The sequence below is a fragment of the Rhinopithecus bieti genome, unplaced genomic scaffold (assembly GCF_001698545.2).
Source record: "Rhinopithecus bieti isolate Rb0 unplaced genomic scaffold, ASM169854v2 scaffold_13017, whole genome shotgun sequence".
In the NCBI taxonomy this organism is placed as follows: Eukaryota; Metazoa; Chordata; class Mammalia; order Primates; family Cercopithecidae; genus Rhinopithecus; species Rhinopithecus bieti.
The window spans coordinates 741,965-761,961 of NW_016807377.1; positions in this window are offsets into that span (position 1 = coordinate 741,965).

The following is a 19,997-nucleotide window of genomic DNA, read 5'->3' on the forward strand; positions in this document are numbered from 1 at the left end:
TTTTTTTTTTTTTTTTTAAAGAACTAATCATGTGTTGGTGGGAAAATCAAATAACCTTTAGACTTCTGTTTTTCTATCTACAAACTGGTGGCAATCAGACGAAAATATCGCTATTCTCTAATCTTCCCACCTTAAATTATATGGATGAATCTTAGCTGCTTTTAGAGTTACGAAAGAAAGAAAGAAAGAAAGAAAGAAAGAAAGAAAGAAAGAAAGAAAGAAAAGAAAGAAAGAGAAAGGAAGGAAGGAAGGAAGGAAGGAAGGAAGGAAGGAAGGAAGGAAGGAAGGAAGGAAGGAAGGAAGGAAAAAGGAAAGAAAGAGAAAAGGAAAGAAGAAAGAAAGCAAGAAAGAGAAGGAAAGAAGAAAGGAAGGGCGGGGGAGGAAGGGAGGAAGGAAGGAGAGAAAGAAAGAGAGAAAGAAAGAGAGGAAGAAAATGAGAAAAATGACCCTACACCAAAATCTGATTTTCTGTTCAGCAGTACTCTACGAACCATTTATTCCGTTTGGGAATGCTGAGGATCCCTGACATTACCAATACACATATCAAAATTTGTAAACTGAATAAATGAGGTGTTAGATGCTCAAAACTAGATTATTCGAGAAGGGATTTACTTTGAATAAGATTAGAAGAAAAAAAGCACACACACGAGAAAGTCTCTGCAACTTTGGAGAGGGTCAAGAATGCTTAGACAGAGCATAATAGGCATGAATCATAAAACAATAAACAATTTATAAATTAGACTATAAAAATAATAAAGTTTGGTCTTCTCAAGATGGAAATAAGAAATGAAATGTTTAGCTACAATTAGGAAATAATATTTACAATACATATCTCTGACAAAGGAATGACATCCAGAATATATGGAGAACTCTCATAACTCACTTATAAGAAGGCTTACGCCCCGTGAAAAATGCATAAAAGATTCGAACAGACTTCTCAAAAGAAGATATATTAATGGCCAAAAACCACATGAAAAGATGTTCAACATCAAGTACTCATGGGGAAATGCAAATTAAAACCACATAAAATGTCACTTCTACCCATTAGAAGGTCTAAAACTAAAAGACTAAAATGGTAATGCCAAGTGCAAATAAAGAATTGGAGCAACTGAAACTCACAAAACACTGGTGAGAATGTGAAACTGTATAGCCACTTTGGAAATCTCTGTGGCAGATTTTAAAAAAGTAAAACATGTACTTACCCTACGATCCAGAATCCCACCTCTAGGTATTTAACCAAGAAAAATAAAAACATGTCCACACAATCCCTTATTTTACTATTGTCAAAAGCTAGAAATAACTTCAACACACAACAACAGCTGAATAAACAAAATATGATGTATCTATAGAATAGAATTCCACTCAGCCATAAAACAGAGCAAACTATAAATATATGCAAAAACATGGCTGAATCTAAAATCTTTAAGCTGAGTAAAAGAAGTCAGAAAAAAAATGTGCATACTGTATGACTCCACTAATATAAAATACTAAAAATACAAACTATTCTGTGAAACAAAAAGCAAATCAGTGGTGGCCCACAGTGCTAGGGACGGCAAAAGGGATAGATAATAAAGGGCATGATAAAACTTTTTGGGATAATGGATATAAATATTTTGTATTTTGATTGTGGTGTATGCATCTGTGAAAGCTTATTGAATTACACACTTTAAATGGATGTCATTTATTGTATGTCAAATGTACTTCAATAAAGCTGATTTTTAAAACTGACCTAGAACAAGAAGGAAAAAATATCACAATTTCTTCCTATGAAAGCAGACAATTCAGCAACTGAGAGTGATTTCAAATGAAAGAGTTTAACAAGCAGTGAAATTGAAATAGGTTTGGTTTTGAGCTTTGGAAAATCTTACTCAACATTTTGATTTAAGCCAGAGGTTTTTCTTGAGCTCTCAAATGTCTTTATGTGTAACTATATTCCATAGTCCCCATTCCAACACCTAAACAAAACAAACTGAGGTTGCTTATTCTTTGTTCACTGGTTTACTTTCTACGTAAGTGCCTCCTCTTGAAGAACTTCCAGCCTATTCTAGAGCAGTGGATGACTGTAGTCTTAGGCTTAACTGTTCCCAGTATTAACAGGGAGAGGCATAATAAAGCCACCAGGAAAGACAGGTAATTTTCCAAGTATTATAATCTGGGTGTTTGAGAGAAGGAAGATGAACAGCCAACATGTGATAAAAAGGGACTAAGAGAATCAAGATATAAATATCATCTCAGAGAGGAAGTCTGTTGAAACTTCTTGGAGGATTGGATTGATAACTGTTGGCCAAGCAGGATATTGGGCTCCGGGGACCTGGAAATGCTCCAGATTTAGTCCATGCACTAAAAGAAAAGCCTTGCTTGCTTCCTTATTATTCTTATAAGAAAGCACTGGTTTGTCTTTCAAGAATTAAGCTCATATGAAGTGCCACATTGAACAGCCTCTAAACCTTAGTGTGTGTGTGTGTGTGCTGGGGTCAGGGAGAAGCATTGTGGATATTTTAATACCAGTTTCTACTTCATCACTTCACTAGCCTTCTCCTATTTAACAGGTCTGACTTCTTGGAAAGTCTGTCTGATTTAAAACCTAGTTCTATGTGAATGGTATTTAGAAAGGATAGCCAATTTCAAAATAACAGCTTTACTTCAAATAGAGCAATAGGGATTGGTAATATTTTATCACTGCTTCTAGTTCACACTCAGTTCATAAAATTACTTGCTGTGAGAGCCAACCTCTTAAGTCATCCGGACTCAATAGTGCTACTCACTGGGAAATCTTGAAAGAGTAAGGTTGAATTAATTAGGCAATGGAAAACCTTGCTGGGAATAATGGGGTTCCTGTGTGCATTTGGTTGGCTTTGATAGGCAGCCTTTACAAGAGAACAGGAGATCCAATGTAAGTTAAATGGGCCTGGGAGTCTGGCTGTATAAAGCAAGAATGATCATTGCTTTTCTAACCTGGGACTTTGTAACTTTTAATCAGTTAGTGGTTTCATGAGTCCTGAGTACGTTTCTAGCACTGAGCTAAATGTTGATGGAGGTTACGAAAGAATTTTAAGATATGGTTCTTGGTATTAATAATCCTATGTGATTAGAATAAAATACAACAAATATAAGCATTTAAAACCATAAATATAAATGTAAGGTCCTTCATTGCTGCCAAATTAGTGTTAAGAGTTTGTAAAGGATTCTGATTGCTGAGTAAAAGTTGTTATCATTTAGATCTTCTTCCTAAGCTAGGAATACGATTGACCTCACTCTGCTAAACCTTTGGGGGCTATTAGGAGGCACTTATTTTACTCTGTCCTCTTCAGACAAGACAGTTCTCCCAGACTGATAGCATATTTATTGCTGGGTCATAAGGACCTATGGCTAGTTGTTAAAAGTGCTGCCAAGTGGATTGTTCCTCAAAGTAAGAAAAGTAAAATATGGACTAGTTTGCATACACAGACATAGTGTGAAGTTGTCTCTGAAGAAAGACAATACTTAATCAGTAGTGGGTGGATTTGTTAGAAGAGTTCATGTTATCTGTAAACAATTTTGACACGGGATACTTGGAATTTGAAATTTTCAGGACTTTTATGCTATTTTTTTAAAAAAAAACTCTTGCCATTATGTTATCCTCTCGTTGTATCTTGGAAAATCTAGATTTTGAAAATGTGAGAAGCATTTTATTCTTTGGAAACCCAGTATCACATGTAGTCCTTTTAGGTGAAGACTCTCCAGGAGCAGAGCATAGTATGTGTTGCTCCTGCTTTTCCTTGCTTTTTTTCTCACTTCCAGAGCCCAAGTTGCCAAGCTTATTAAATGAAAAAAACTCCTCAACTGGCCTTTTTAGGGCCTTCAAACACCACCCACAGTGTTTCTTCACATCCCTTTCATCCTCATCCCCCTGCGTGTAATTGATACAGGAGACGGAAAGAAATTATTTAGGCAGATAGTACAGGACGGGCAACAGACTCCTCAGTGGAATTTCCCTTCAAAAAAAAAAAGCAGCCCAGGAAATTATTCTTTTTTAACAAAGAGTAGCCTGAAACATTGAGCTGCAAACACAGATAAACAAGCTGGAAGCTTGCTTGGGTGAATGCTGGCAGCTGTGCCAATAGAAAAGACTACCTGGGGCCAGGTATGTCCAGCCTGGAGGCTCTATCTTCCCTTTTCTTTGTTACCATGTGTACAGTGAAGAAACAGGCAACATAGTGCCAGCCAGGTGGAGAACCCATTTGCATCATAAACGATTTGGGGGTGGCCAGCTTTTCACGCTCTATGCAAATGGTACACTTAGCCCTAACTAGTTTTTCAGTGCCTTATGCAAATGGCACACCTGACTGACCAATCTTTCCTGCCCTATGTAAATCAGACACTGCCTCCTCAAGCTCATCTATAAAAATCCCCTGCATTTTGCCGCAGACCAGAAACCTGTTTAGGAGTCCTCTATCTGCAGGAGAGAGCTCTTCTCTTTCTTTTGTCTATGAAACCTCTGCTCTTAACCTCACTCCTTGTGTGTCTGCATTCTTAATTTCCTCAGTGTGAGACAACAAACCTCAGGTATCATCCCAGACGAGCGACGCCATTTCGCAATGAAATTCCATGTCATATTTCCTTAAACAATATACTTTTATTACTGTATCCTCTTTTGAAAACTCTTTTCCTTTGAAGCCCAAGTCATTCGACTATATTCTCACTCTCCTTTTCCAATTTTCTCCCTCATTTGCAGTGTAGTTGTTACCACTCACGTGCTTCCATCACCACATGTGACTTCAGTTTCCATATGCATGACCCACCTATGATCCCCAGTTCTGCCCACTGTATAGATTAGTTTAGTCAAATAGTCCTACAGTCACACTGGGCCTGTAACTGCTCCACAGTGAAACTTTACTTATGTTTTCTTTGTTTATTTGCCCCTTAACTAATTTTCTTTGAGAATATTGAGATCTCTATCTAAAAAGTTCTCATTTCTTCTAAATCCTTTAGTCCTTCCCCTTTCTTCACTTCTTTCTTTTCCAGCTTAGAATCCAATAAGAATCCTTACTTAGAAAACTCTTTTCAAAACTTGAATTTTCTTGACCTTGCTGCTTTTGGTTACTCAAGTCTAATTGACAGTTGTACTTTTTGTGAATTTAACTTTACAGTTTCAGTCTACTGTGCATGATGGAAAATACTGAATTGTAAGGCTTTGATTTAAATTCATTGAGACTATTCCAATAATGGATGCAAGAAATCAGTCAATACAATATTTCAAAATACTCTCTAGGTAGACTAAAGCACATTGAACCCAAGAGATCATCAGACAAAAGTAACATTGAATTTAAAATGCAGGTGCATGTTCTGTTCACTTATTTACTCAAAAATATTTATGCAGAGTGAGCTATGCCATAGATACTTGGCTTAGTATAGGGATTCAATGATGAATAAAGACACCATCCCTGCCTATATGAAGCTTGCAATCTGATAAGGATGGGCATTTGCAGAGTAAACTTCCAAATAAATATATTTCATATGAAGATAAAGTAACTATCACTAGGAGAATATAGTTCACAAGGATAATCTTATCAAAGATTTAATGTGAGGAAATTATGTTTAAGCTTAGATCTGAAGGTCAAGTGAGAAATCCGTGAATGGAAGGGTTTTTGAGGAAAATTGCCATTTGGCACATACTTCCAATATTTCACTGACAGAATCATACAATACTTCAACTTTTAGTTCAATAGAATTGTGAACATATTATTTATGTCTGAAGAGTATTATGAATAAAAATTACAGACGCATTGAGTATAAAATTAAAAGGTTGTGTGATCACCTGATGGGTTCTTCTTGCCCTCTGCACAGACAAAACCAACGTACTGAGAATGTGGTATTGCAGTAGAAAAAGAGTTTAATTAATGTAAGACTAGTCATGCAGAAGTGAAATTTATTACTCAAATTAGCCTTCCTAACTCAGAGGCTAGGGTTTTTATGAATAATTTGGTGGGTGAGGGCTGGGGAATGGGTGCTGCTGATCAGTTGGGGATGAAATCACAGGGGTGTGGAACATGATCTTCATGTGCTGAGTTCACCTCTGAGTGTGGGACTGGTTGAATCATGAGTCTAGGGTCTGGGTGGGGTAAGTCAGATGCCAGAATGCAAAAATCTCAAAAACATCTCAAAAGACCAATATTAGGTTCCAGTATAGTGATAGTATCTATAGGAGCAAGTGGGGAAGTCACAAATCTTGTGATCTCTGGCCATATGACTTCTGGGCAGTAGAGGATTATGGAAGAGTAACCTAAGGAACAATGGCCGGTTATTGTTTCATTACACCTACATCTTAATAGAATTCAGGCCCCTCCCATAATCCTAATCCTGTGGCCTTTCAATAGTTTTACAAAAGGGGTTTTTGGTCCCTGAGCCAAGGGGGTTAGATTTAGGCAGAGACTACTATCATGCTTACTTCATTGTTAAATTCCTCTCCTGATTATCTTGGCCTAGGCCCAGGAATGAGTGAGGACAGTCAGCCTGTGAGGCTGGAAGCCAGATGGAGTCAGCCATGCTAGACTTCTGTGTATTAGAACCTAAGATGATCCCATAGTTTCTATGATGTGGGCTGATGAGGCTTTTATTTGGGGCAAATGCCTGGAAGCTGGGCTGAGAGCCAGCTGTCAGGATCCCATTAGCTCAGCTCAAGTGTCACCACAGATAGATAGCATTCCAGAGTAAATCCTTAAAATAATGGCTAGGATGTAGAACAAGTGTTTAGGATGGGCCTGTGAAAGGAGAGTTATAGGTGTGGTTCCCAAAGTAAGTCTAAGACACTACCCCCTGTTTCCTGGCTAGTTCAGTCTGCTTCTCTCAGGGATGGTTTTCTCGCCATTGTCACCATGATTGGTGGCTGCATTCCTTCTCCAGCTTTCCTCTCCCCGTAGCTGTTAGCATCACGGTGGGATGGGGGCTAAACACTATTTTTCATTGCTTACCTCCATCTTTGTTTCCTCCTTACTTACAACCTAAAAGGGGGTAGTGTCTGAATCAATTAAGTAGAAAAATCTAAGGTGGCAGCATACAAACTCCCTTCTCTGAAAGTTAATTTATTTCATGACTGGTTATGGGGAGGAGAGTTTGAGTCAGAGGAAATAATCTATGCAACAGCCCTGAGGCAGAATGTATCATAGAATATTCCTGAAATTGAAAGAATCAGAGAACAAAAATGAAAGTTCCAGAATAGACTTCACAGATAAGCAGGGAATATATGATGCAAGACTGATTAAGAATGGTGAAATCTGGGCTGTATTCCTGAGAGCCATGGGCAGCCACAGGCAAAGGTGTGAGGATATAAGCAAATATCAGAATCAAACTAAGCATGAATGCTGTTTGGGGATCTCCATTTAGTGTGGCTTTTGTCCTGCCCTTATGCTGCCCTTCTATGTAAAACATAGAAGACATATCAGAAACAAAAAACTAGGCCTGCACTGGCTTCTCTTGTGCAGGAGGCGGGAAGTTTCACGCAGTACAACCTGTGATGGGTAGAATTCTTTTTCTTTTTCTATTTTTTGAGGTGGGGTCTCAATCTGTCACCCAGGCTGGAGTAGAGTGGCGCAGTCTCAGCTCACTGCAACCTGCACCTCCACAGCACAAGTCATCCTCCTGCCTCAGCCCCTGAAGTAACTGTGACTGCATGTGCCCACGCCTGGCCAACTTTCTTCATTATTATTTTTATTTTTTAACATTTTTAGTAAAGATGAGCTCTCACTGTGTTACCTAGGCTAGTCTTGAACTTCAGAGTTCAAGTAATCCTCCCGCCTCAGCCCCCCCAAAGTGCTGGCATTACAGATGTGAGCTACCTTGCCCAGTCCTGAAATACTAAGAAGGCTCCCTGATTTCCAATCCCTAGTTACTGAATCAAACACTAATCTAGGTACTGCTGTGGATGGATTTTTCAGATGTCATTAAAATCCCAAAGACCTAAAGATACAGAGATAATCAAGGTGGGCCTGACTGAATCACCTGAGCTCTTTAAAAGTGGAGAGTTTTCTCCTACTGGTCAAAGAAAGGGAAGAGAGAGAAATCCAAAGCATGATGGGAATGTGACATAAGAAGTTTTTCTGTTGCTGAGATGGCGGGGCCACCTGGCAAGGACCTGAGAGTGGCCTCTAAAAGCTGGAAGTGGTGCCTGGTTGGCAGCCAGCAAGATCACAAGAGGCCTCAGCCCTACAACCCCAGTGAAATGAATTCTGCTAGTAACCAGTGATCTTGGCAGCGATCCCATTCCCAGAACCTCCAGATAGGAACACAGTCTCACCAACACCCTAGGGCAGCCTGCGAGTCCCTCAGTAGAGAACTCAGCCTAGCCACACAGAACTGTGATCTGATAAAACGGTGTTGTTTAAATCAGTAAGTTTTTCATACTTTGTTTACATAGCAATATCACACACACACATCCTCAGATGAAATCTCTTACTAGATGTATGATCTTAGGCAACTTACTCTTCTCCTCTGAGTCACGTTCCTGTTCTGTAAAATGTAAATAATGATACCTATTCTCATAGGGCTGTTGTGAAGACTGGATGAGATCATCTGTTCTTGGTACAGTAGCTGATGTGGTAAGCACTCAATTTCATTATAAGCAGCAAATTTGTCCATGGTTCAGAAATGTAATATAAGCAAATAAAATCCATTTCATTTGGAACAAATATATTTATGACTATTATATGAAGATACTCAGTAGATATATGACATACCTGTACTATAACTAAGTAGAAAATCTTTGCTTTCATCAGTTGCTATTAGGGCACTTATTCAGTGATTACTTTGAAGCAAAGGATGTCACTGAATACCTAAGACTCAAATTTTAATTTCATGATCACGGTTTACTTTCCTTCACATACAATTACAATGGCCAAGTGTCCTTGTAGTATTTTGCATATCACACTTCAGTTTTTGTTTTATTTGTTACTGTTGTTTTTCAGGGAAAGGAGCACCAAATATGCAGAGGGGAAAAGAGACACAATGGCAGGGGAGAGCTTTCGGATGCCATCGCAAGGGCCGGAACTCTTAGAGAGTCATGTAGAAGGACCAATTTGCTATCAATATAGTAAGATTATGGGTGCATCTGTATTCTGTTAAGGCCTTCAGCTATATATAAGTTTGTCTAAATTGATACACGATCTTGGATCTTAACACACACCCTGTATGTATCCTGATATGACTACACAATGAATTAGTTTTTCATGTCCTCCAAATATTCTATCCTGGAAAGCAGAAATACTACTCTTTGAGAGTACTTTGATATTCCCACAAAGCCAAGCGTAGTGCTTTGCTCATTAAACATATATTGAATGAAATGGGCCACCACCAGCAAGCAGAAATCTGCATCAGTCTGTTTCCAGAATTCTTCTTCTAAATGACTCTCTAACTCAAGAGATTTTACACTTTGATGCCATGGCCTTAGCACTTTGGTGAAAACTAAGTTCCTAAATTGCCAAAGTAAAATACCCAAGACTACAAAAGAAAACCAATGACATTGAAATACAGTTATCAAAATACTAATAATAAAAAAACCTCATTTGTAATGTGGTAATATATGTGCTTTCATTAACATTAAATAACAAAAGTCAGTGACAGGTCAAATAATTTCTAACTATATTGCAATAGATCTACAACACTGTAATGATATAATAATAATAATTCCAATAATAACAAACTATCGCTTATAATATTGTTGTTTGTTGCCTACATTCAAGTTCATGACATTTCTAAATCCTCTCCACGGACTTGTCCGATCTCCAAGTGAGAAACACTTCAGACCCAGGTTAAGAGCCACTGCCCTTAAATTTGACACTTCAGACCTGTATCAGATCATAATGACCACAATCCAGAAACAGAGGAAGAGAAGCACAGCCTTGGAAAATCAGCTCATGAAGAGTCACAAGGTACCCGTGTCTACTGGACTGATGTTGATAAATTTATCTACACTTGTTTCCCACACAGGAAACACACGGTAAGTGAGTAGTGGGAGGGAATAGATGTTGCTCATATGCTCTGTAAGGAGTTCAGAAATCAGACCTGGAAGTTTCAGTAAAGTTGGTAGCCCAGAAAAAAAAATCTACTCTGAAAATACTCATTTGAAATTAATATGTTCTGTGCTTCAGATAATGAGCCTGCTACTTGGAACTTAATAACAGCTTGACAAATGTTTGTAAAATGTCAGGAAGCTAACAATGAAACATCAATAGGATAACTTAAGAGGAAAATTAATGAACAAGTAGCCTTATGGAAAAGAGAATGAAACCTGACTTTGTTTGATTCGACCCAGTCACCCCATTTTATAATAGCTTGAAAATGATATACATAGAAAGTATAGATAAACAGTAGACTACAAAATTTTCTACCATTATAATCACAGGGATTTTTAAAGCAGTTCTCTGGTGACAGTTATATTTTCGAGACACAAGAAACAAGTTTAAAATATGTGCTTGCATGTAGAATTTTCATATGAGGATGATTTCAAAGTTGTATTAAAACTGGTTGTGATATTTCAAATAACTGGAGACTCTCCAGGGAACCTTTTAGTTAGTCTTTCAACCCATGAAAAGTTTTTTGAAGTAAACACATGTTATGAAATTATTCAGCTGATTGGCAAACAGGTAAAGTACTTTTACATTTACTTCTATCTCAAGGGGAATAAAAGAAATATTTCAAAGTCTAGATATTTTCATTGAAATTTGAAGGCTGTATACAATAACTTAATTCCAAAATCTTCTGCTTCTCATATTTTATACTGAAATCTTCTGCTTCTGATATTTTATGCTGAAGTCATTTGTAATTGCTTCAAAGACAGATAACATAAACATGTTTAATTGCTACATTACAGATGCCACTTTAATGGGAATAAAATGGGTTGACTTACTAACAGCCATTTCCCTTTTAGTAACAGGACACCAGGCACCACTCCTGAGTTTTCAAGTCCAAGCTCCCGCTTGAGCAATTTTTGCCTTTGGTCAAAGAAAACAAAAAGTTGCCAGTTCCTTACCATATCATAACCGCATCTATTCATTTATTAAATAACATTTTTAACCAACTCCAAATGAAAAATATCCATGATTACAGCTATTTCTCTCACATATTTCTCCCTAGTAATCAATATTATGAGACACACTTTCCCTTTGCTGGCATAGACCTTAATCAAGAACACCACCAAGTGGGTGTAAATAAACGATAAAACAGTAGACTAGTATTTCATTTGTAAAACATGTTCTATATTAGTCATAGGTAAAAGTCAAATGATAGATTTCACAGTAGGTAAGAAAAAATGTACAAATGTACAAATATGTGGGGTAAGTTGTCATTGTTTCATAAAATAATCATTTTCTAATGTGATAAATGCTCTGTGTCTTCCCTAAGCTCCTCTGTGAAGGAAGGCATTGTCTACCTTGCAGCCTGATGTGAATTCACAACTTACAAAAATCAAATGATTTCTTTTATTGATTAACTGTCACAAAATTTAATGCATTTTCCTTCAGAAAACTTAGTTGGAAAGCAATGTGACCTACACCCAACACACGAATGTTCTTGTTAGTCTCTGAGCAGAGTTTGTGTCATTTGTTGTGTATCATTCTGGATGCTTTCAGAGAAGTATGACACATGGCCCCTCAATTCTTGTCTCTACGTGGTACATTTTCTCAAGTTCTGTAGTACAATCTGGAATATTAAAACAGACTGGCAATTCTCAGTGGTTTGTGTTTATTGTTTTTGAGTCGGAGTCTCGCTCTGTTACCCAGGCTGGAGTACAGTGGGGCAATCTCAGCTCAATGCAACCTCCACCTCCCAGGTCCAGGCAAGCCTCCTGCCTCAGCCTCCCGAGTACCTGGGTCTACAGGCATGTGCCACCATGCCTGGCTAATTTTTGTATTTTTAGTAAAGATGTGGTTTCACCGTGTTGGCCAGGCTGATCACGAACTCCTGACCTCAAATGATCCATCCGCCTCAGCCTCCCAATGTGCTGGGATTACAGGTATGAAACACCATGCCCAGTCTCTTTTTGAAAATATATGAAGTATTACAAAGAAATAGACACATACAAACCTTACATACACATGGAAATCTATGTACACTGTGTTTTCAATGACTGCTTATTATAAAAGTTTGTTAAAAATGTTTTCTTTTCTAGAAAACAAAAATGAAAACAATGGAATTTTAGTTTGTAGGCTGTTTACAAGTGCTATAAATCTTAATTGTTAGTGGCAGAAATGCCTGTCTATTTTGCTTATAGCATTTATTTTTCTTTGAAAACATGGTGCATGCAAAAGTGTCTGGACTGGGTTATGCAGAATGGAAAACAAATGAAACAAGAAAAGTAACATGTGGTGGTAAATGTTGCCAAGTGTAAATTAATTTTTCTAAACACATAATTTGGTGGGTTTCTTCTTTTTCAACAAGCAAGCTTACAAGGATTAAGCTTAATTCCTGTGGAAACTCGGCACATTCGGCAGTTGGTTCATTGTACTTTGCCTTCCAATATTTGAGTGGATATGAACTCTTGGACTCAGATTTCTATTATATGAATGTCCACTCAAAGGTAATGGAAGCTAATGGTTGCTGCTGCTGAAACCTGGGTGCAGACAAGAAAGTGTTGGGTATTCATTATTTTTTTAAAAAGCTTTCATTTGGAATTCCTGTTAACAATTTGTTCTCATTTTCTTTTGTACATAACTAGATCTCTTAGTTTATTTCATAAAGACATCCAACACGTCTAGTTTTTGTTTCGTGGATCATGTTTTGAATTAATAGCTCTCTGTGCATTAGGGATACAATGGAATAATTCAGGCTGACATTTTTCTTGGAGGACAATGGCACTCTCTACCAATTTATTTAATAGGCAAGCATGATTCCAGGTCTAATATAAATACAAATCATCAAAGAGCAAGATGACCTACTGAATAACTTTACTCATGAAACTTCTTTGATATGAATTCTTAAGGACTTGAAAGTTTGCAGCTTCAACTGCTGTACAACAAGAAGGAAAATGTAACTTTTCTATTAATAGTTCTTCAAAATCTAGGTTCAGGCATTTTATCAGAACTTTGTAAATGCCTATTAACTATGTTATTTATGCCACTTTTGTTTTATTTGCAAATAAAGTATGCAAAACCTAGACTCTCCCACAGGAAATAAACTACAGTCCCCGCAACAGTGTCTCTGGGGAAATTAGGTCCAGGAAGCTTCTCAGATACCAAAATCTGTGGATGCTCAAATCCCTTATATAAAATGGCAGTAAGCCAGGCAAGATGGCTTACTGTAGTCCCATTATTCTGGAGGCTGGGGCAGGAGGATCACTTGAGCCTAGGAGTTAGGGGTCAGCCTGGGTAAGATAGCGAAACTGCATCTAAAAAAAAAAAAAAGTGAAAAGTGGTATAATATTTGCATATCACCAAAAATGCCCTCCCGTGTACTTTAAATCATCTCTAAGTTACTTATAGTACCTGATTCAATATAAATGCCATGTAAATAGTTGTCATTGTATTGCTTTTTTATTTGTATATTTTTAAATTGTTGTATTGCTATTTTTTTTCAAATATTTTTCATCAGTGGTTGGTTGAATCTACGCATCCATGAATCTTTCACCTGCAGACATGGAGGACCAACTGGACTCTCTTTATTGTCTGACAAAAAGTCACAGAGCCCCCATTCTATTGATTTGGTGAAAGCAATCAATTGGACAGCTGGATAGAAGATTCTGTATTCATAAGTTTGATCACTCATAGACTTTTATGATTCCTTCATTCTGTTCTGTGGTTTCAGATGGACCCATAACTCAGGCAACTTGTGCAACAGATATGTCAGAAGAGCAGGCTAAACATGTTAGATCTTTCAGTTGGATTGTATCACCATGACCAGAATGAATAAATGGAGTAGCCGGTGAATGATAGTTCAGTAAATAACTTTTGCATCACTTATATAGGCTGGTATGAAGCACTTTATACTAAACTCACGGATATAATAAACTTCAATATATAAAAAGACAAAGCTCAATTAATCTTTCCTTCTTCTCATTAACAGAAAAAAATTATGTTGAGTAAACTATTGCCATTTACAAAATTTAATTGTAAACTTTCTCCAATTAAGACAAAACATGAAACACATAATACTGCATGAATTTCATTACATAACAAAGGTAAGAATGAATTTAATTAATGTTTCTTGAAATGGTATCATGAACTCATTCAAAGTTTGAAGAAATTTTAGGCACAAATTTAATATACATAAAAATATGTCCATAAATGAAACAACGTTTCTCATTTTGGTGTTTTTTTTTTTCCATGATTAAAAAACTTCACTCTATAAAGTCATCCCAAAAGACGTTGTGCAGAGGAGCACAGATCTTTCTTAGGAGTATCTACTTTGGGATATAATCTTAGAATAATCTTGCAATCTACTGCCAAAACCCTTTTACAAGAGCTGTATTAAATTCAGAGGTGACAAATAATTTAATTGACTGGTCATAATGCTATAAGAAATATATATATATATATTNTATAGTTTCTGGGCGCGGTCACTCATGCCTGTAGTCCCAGCACTTTGGGAGGCCAAGACCAGCGGATCACAAGGTCAGGAGTTTGAGACCAGCCTGGCCAATATGGTGACACCCCATCTCTACTAAAAATATAAAAATTAGCTGGGCGTGGTGGCGGAAGCATGTAATCCCAGCTACTCCAGAGGCTGAGGCAGGAGAATCACTTGAATTTGGGAGGCAGAGGTTGCAATGAGCCCAGGTCGTGCCACTGTACTCCAGCCTGGGTGACAGAGTGACTCCATCTCAATATATATATATATATATATATATATATTGAGATGGAGTCACTCTGTCACCCAGGCTGGAGTACAGTGGCACGACCTGGGCTCATTGCAACCTCTGCCTCCCAAATTCAAGTGATTCTCCTGCCTCAGCCTCTGGAGTAGCTGGGATTACATGCTTCCGCCACCACGCCCAGCTAATTTTATATTTTAGTAGAGATGGGGTGTCACCATATTGGCCAGGCTGGTCTCAAACTCCTGACCTTGTGATCCGCTGGTCTTGGCCTCCCAAAGTGCTGGGACTACAGGCATGAGTGACCGCGCCCAGAAACTATAAGAGATTTTTATACCGTGTCACTTGAATACTTCACTTGTTTCCATACTGTCTTTCAGAAAGCATAGATTGCTATAACAAGTAAGTATTGATTCTTGTATAAGTACACGTATACATATATGTATATATGTATATTTTATATAGAGATTTCATAATATAATCTGACAAACCTGACTTTTTGTGTAAGTGACATATTTTATATAGAATATAGGAATAACTATTGCTATTTAGAATGTTGTGTATTCTGATGATTAAAAAAATTTCTTGATGAGGAGTTGCTAAAAAATAAAATATTGTGTATTTCAAAATATAATGCATTGCTGATATAAGAAAATAAATGATAATTTTAATAAAATGAAAGCAGATACAATAATATTTATGCTTTATAAAGATAATTATATAATTCTTATAATATAATAACTGCACTTTAGTGTAACTATTGATATATCAGTCATATATTTACTGATTCAATCCTCAAAAACATGCTATGCAGCAGTATTACTATGTTTTTAATTTTGTGTTTATTTTAAATTTTTTAATAGGTATAATAACTGAAGCTCAGAATAACTAGGTAATTTATTCTAGGTCACATACTAGTGGATCAAGAATTTGAACTCAGTTTTATTTGATACTAAAACCTAGGTACTTCCCGCTATGCATTTCTATCCCTCACTATTCTTTCAGTGCAGTAGATCGAAAATAATGCAACAACACTTTCACACATGACTGCTTAACCTGTATTGAAAGTTTGCCTGGCATTAATCATTTTTTCTTACCTGTTAATGAATTTGATTCAAATCTATAAGCTGCCTATCTGACTGACTAACTTCCTCAGCTCTTTCTGATTTTGTTAAAAAAAGAAACTAATGGGGCATCATGTTCCCTGAAGAAGAGTTGCCATCACCAGGGAAATATAATTTTAATAAACTTTCTGAAGTGGAAAATTCCAAGATGCTTTAACTTTTACTAAAAGAATGTGTTTATTTATTTGTTTGTTTGTTTGTTTGTTTTGCCTTAAAATGTGGCTCCAACTCAATGACTGAATAGGGAAGTAAGGGAGAACGTAGGCGACCTCATGAACAACAAATTATTTCCAGACACTCCCCAATAATGAGCAGGCAAAAGCACGTATCCCCAAGAGTTAGACCAGGATTCTTGTGATGACATTGATAAGACGTGTGGCACCGCTTCTCAGAAAGCCTTCTTTTATAACTGCTTTCAGGCTAGACAGAGTGCCAACATCCAACTTTGTCTTGACTAATTCTTACTCTTTGAGACGTACTTTCTGGCCGAATACAGTCATCCCTTGATATCTGTGGGGAATTGTTTCCAGGACCCCCATGGATATAAAAATTCATGGATGCTCAAGTCCCTGATACAAAATGGTGTAGTATTTGTATATAATCCATACACATCCTCCCATACATGTACGTTAATCATCTATAGACTATTTCCAATGCATAACACCATGTAAATGCTATGTACATAGTTGTTATGTTATATTGTTTAGAAAATGAAGACAAGAAAAGAAGTCTGTACATGTTCGGTACAGACACAATATCTTTCCACATATTTTGGATTGCCATTTAGTTGAATCCACAGAAGCAGAACCCATAAATACAGAGGATCAACTGTGATGTCCTGGCTATATGTCTTTAATATTTAGATATCTTAATTTTATGTGAGGTTCCTCAATGTCTGAAATTTCACAGTATTTATTGAATTGTGATGAAATGCAACATATTAGTTTTGTTTATTTTATTTTATTATAGTGATTTTGTCTAACTAAAAATGATACTTGAGCTAATATGTTAGTAATAAATGGTGTGATGTTTAACAGAACCTTGTTAATAGTTATTAATATTTTTCCATTAAACTTTAGGAGATTATAATCAAATAGTTGATTATGATTAATTATGGAGTCATCTTTTTAGTCTTGACATTTCTAAATATTTTCTAATATCTCTTGAAATCATGTCCAAGTCTACCTTTAGCAGCCATGGAATCTAGGCAAGATTCCAATTGTCTTTATGGTCTTTCTTATTAAAAAAATTAAAAGTAGATTTTAACAACTATCTTGAAGAGGATTATCTACAGTCCTAAGAAGATTGAGAATATAGAAATCCCATTAAATGGTTCTGTTTCTACTTAGTCTAGATTATATATGAATGCAGTGTAATAGAGCAATCACTCTTTCCTTGTGGAATATAGACTTTGTTCTGTGTATTAGGGCTGAAGTGTTACAAACATAAACCAGCATTCTACTGGACTGCTTTTGCTCAATTGTGACATTATTCTAAGATTTGCCAAAGAAGAAAACTTTAGTAATCATAGTAAAATTCAGAACGTTTGTCTGGTTTCTAGCTATCTAGGTTAAATCCCAGGATGTCTGTGAGACTGCATCTGTATCAAAACATGTTTCTGCCTGGGCAGCCCGTAACGTCCAATAGGGAGGAGAGACCCAATTATCTTGTATGTCCAAATGGCTATATTTGGGATTGGTGCCTGCCTCAAAAGTGTTTTCCAGCCTATAAGACTGTTTTGGGGAAACTTTAAACTCATTTTCAAAATTGTAATGTAATTTGAATGGGACATTGCTCTTACCTGTGCCTAGATAGGAGCCTTATGATGGCGGGAAGTTTATCTTCATCTCGGTAGCCCCAGCACTTCACGCAAAGTTTTTCATTTCTGTGAAGTTGGTAAACTATGTGTTGCATAAATAGGAAAGGTTATTTTGAATGGAGAAAGAGTCTAGTCAGCCCACTCAATCTTTCACTTAAAATCATTTCTTGCCTGCTTACTGTGGGACAGGCTCCATGCCAGGCACAGGGCACACGATGGGAAAAACAGATGTGATGGTGTCTCACATGTTGCTTGCCGTGCCCAACACTTTCTCAAAAGGAACCTAAAAAGTCCTGTCCGAAAGCAAGAGTTCCCTCTGATTTTCAAGGCTGCCTCTCAACGTGGCTGTGGGTTCCTCCTCACTCATTGCTCAGATTGAAATATAAACCAGACATGATGTTGGGCTGTGAATTTTGAAGGGGAAAGAAATATTAGCAGAGCCTCCAGGGCCATTAGTGCCATAGGATAGAATGCTCTGGAAGAGCTATCCTGTCAAATGAAGACCTTTGAAAGATGCTGTTTAGATGCTGCATTATCTTACCTCCAGCACCAAGGGCAGGGCATGGTAGTTTAGCATACTTTCAAGCAAGGATTCACAGAGCCTGTTTTTTTCAGGAACCCTAGCTCTGAGCAATCGCTCCTTTGCATTTAGTATTTGTCTCCGACTACTGACTTCTGAATATCCTCCTCTGATTCAATTGTTCCATCTGGCTTATGCACTAAAAATTTAAAAGGCTATCAGAAATTTGTTAACATTTCTTTCTTTTACTTTCTTTCTCTACTTTTAAAATTTTATTATTATTATTTTTATTATTATTATTATTATTGCAACTGGAGAATGCTGCAAATACTGTTGGCATTTGATGAATTAGAAAAGTCTGCTGATTTGGTTAAGTGAGTTAGGTTGCTGCAATTTCTCCTTCATTCCTTCTCTTCAACTTCTTTTGCTCTAACTGCAGCTTTACCATGAGCATGAACAACCTGGACAGACGTTGTCAATTTCCGACACCACTTTAATATAAATGAATCCTATACTGTTACATGGTGTTAAATGTTCAGCTTAGACCAAATAAAAAATACAAAATCATAGGAGTAAATTCCTGTGGTACATTTTAGAATGCTTAAAAATAATTACATAAATATAAAAATACAAACAATAACATTAGCAGGGTGTGGTAGCCCACGCTTCTAGTCCTAGCTGGTTGGGAGGCTGAGGCAGGAAGATTGCTTGAGCCCAGGAGTTCGAGGCTGCAGTGGGCTATTATCATGCCACTGCACTCCAGCCTGGGTCACAGAGCAAGACAGTTGCTAAATAAAAATATTTTCTAAATAAATAAAGTATTTTAAGTAAGTATTTTATGTAAAATTCTAAACCGACAGAAGGGAAAACTAAAACCAATGATAACAAGAAAGTGACTGAGGCAGGTCTCAGTTAGTAGAGGTTTATTTAGCCAGGGGAGAGAAGAAAAACACAAGTCACAAGGTCATCTGTGACCTGAGCATTTTCAAAGGGGCTTTAGGGAACTTTGTTATTTAAAAAGGAAAGAGAAAGCAGGAGGGAAAAAAAGGGAGGGAGTGTAGGTAGTGAGGAAAATGGTTGCATTGTTGTGAGGTTCTGATTAGCCTCGGTAAATTTATGTTTTACATGTGACAAAAGGGAGTAGAGGAAAAAATCTAGTATGCCTTCGTCTTAGGGTAGGTGGAGGGATGATTTCTGGTCTTTACCCTGTACCTGGGAAAATAAGCTGATAACTGACATTGTCAGGGTGAGATTCAACGGGACTCACTAGTTTATGGGGGGTGGGGTACGTATCCTGAAAGATTTAAGGGCTATGCCACAGGGTTGTGAAATTACAACTGTCTGTTGGGGAACAAAAGGGAGGCAGCATTGTGTTACTCAGTTCCCAAGCTTCATTTTCCCTTTAGCATAGTGAGTTTGGGTTCTCAAGATTCTATTTTCTTTTACACAAACTAGACCTTTTAACTGATAAATAAATAAAGATTTATAGGTAGTAAGATTCTAGAGAAAATTATTTTAAAATGTGAACAAAATAGCCTCTTGGGATACTACATTTTGGGATTACCACAGGTGAAATACAATGAAGATTTTTACAAATCTGGAACAATCTTATAAGAAAATAACAAAGAATGTGGCGATTAAATTGAAAGCCAAAGTAAGTTGAGTCAAAATTTTATTTCCAGATGTGACAGTGTCTTTTCCTGTTGAGCAAAAAACCTTAGGTCCCATGTTGGCATTATTAGTTATTTAAGAACACAC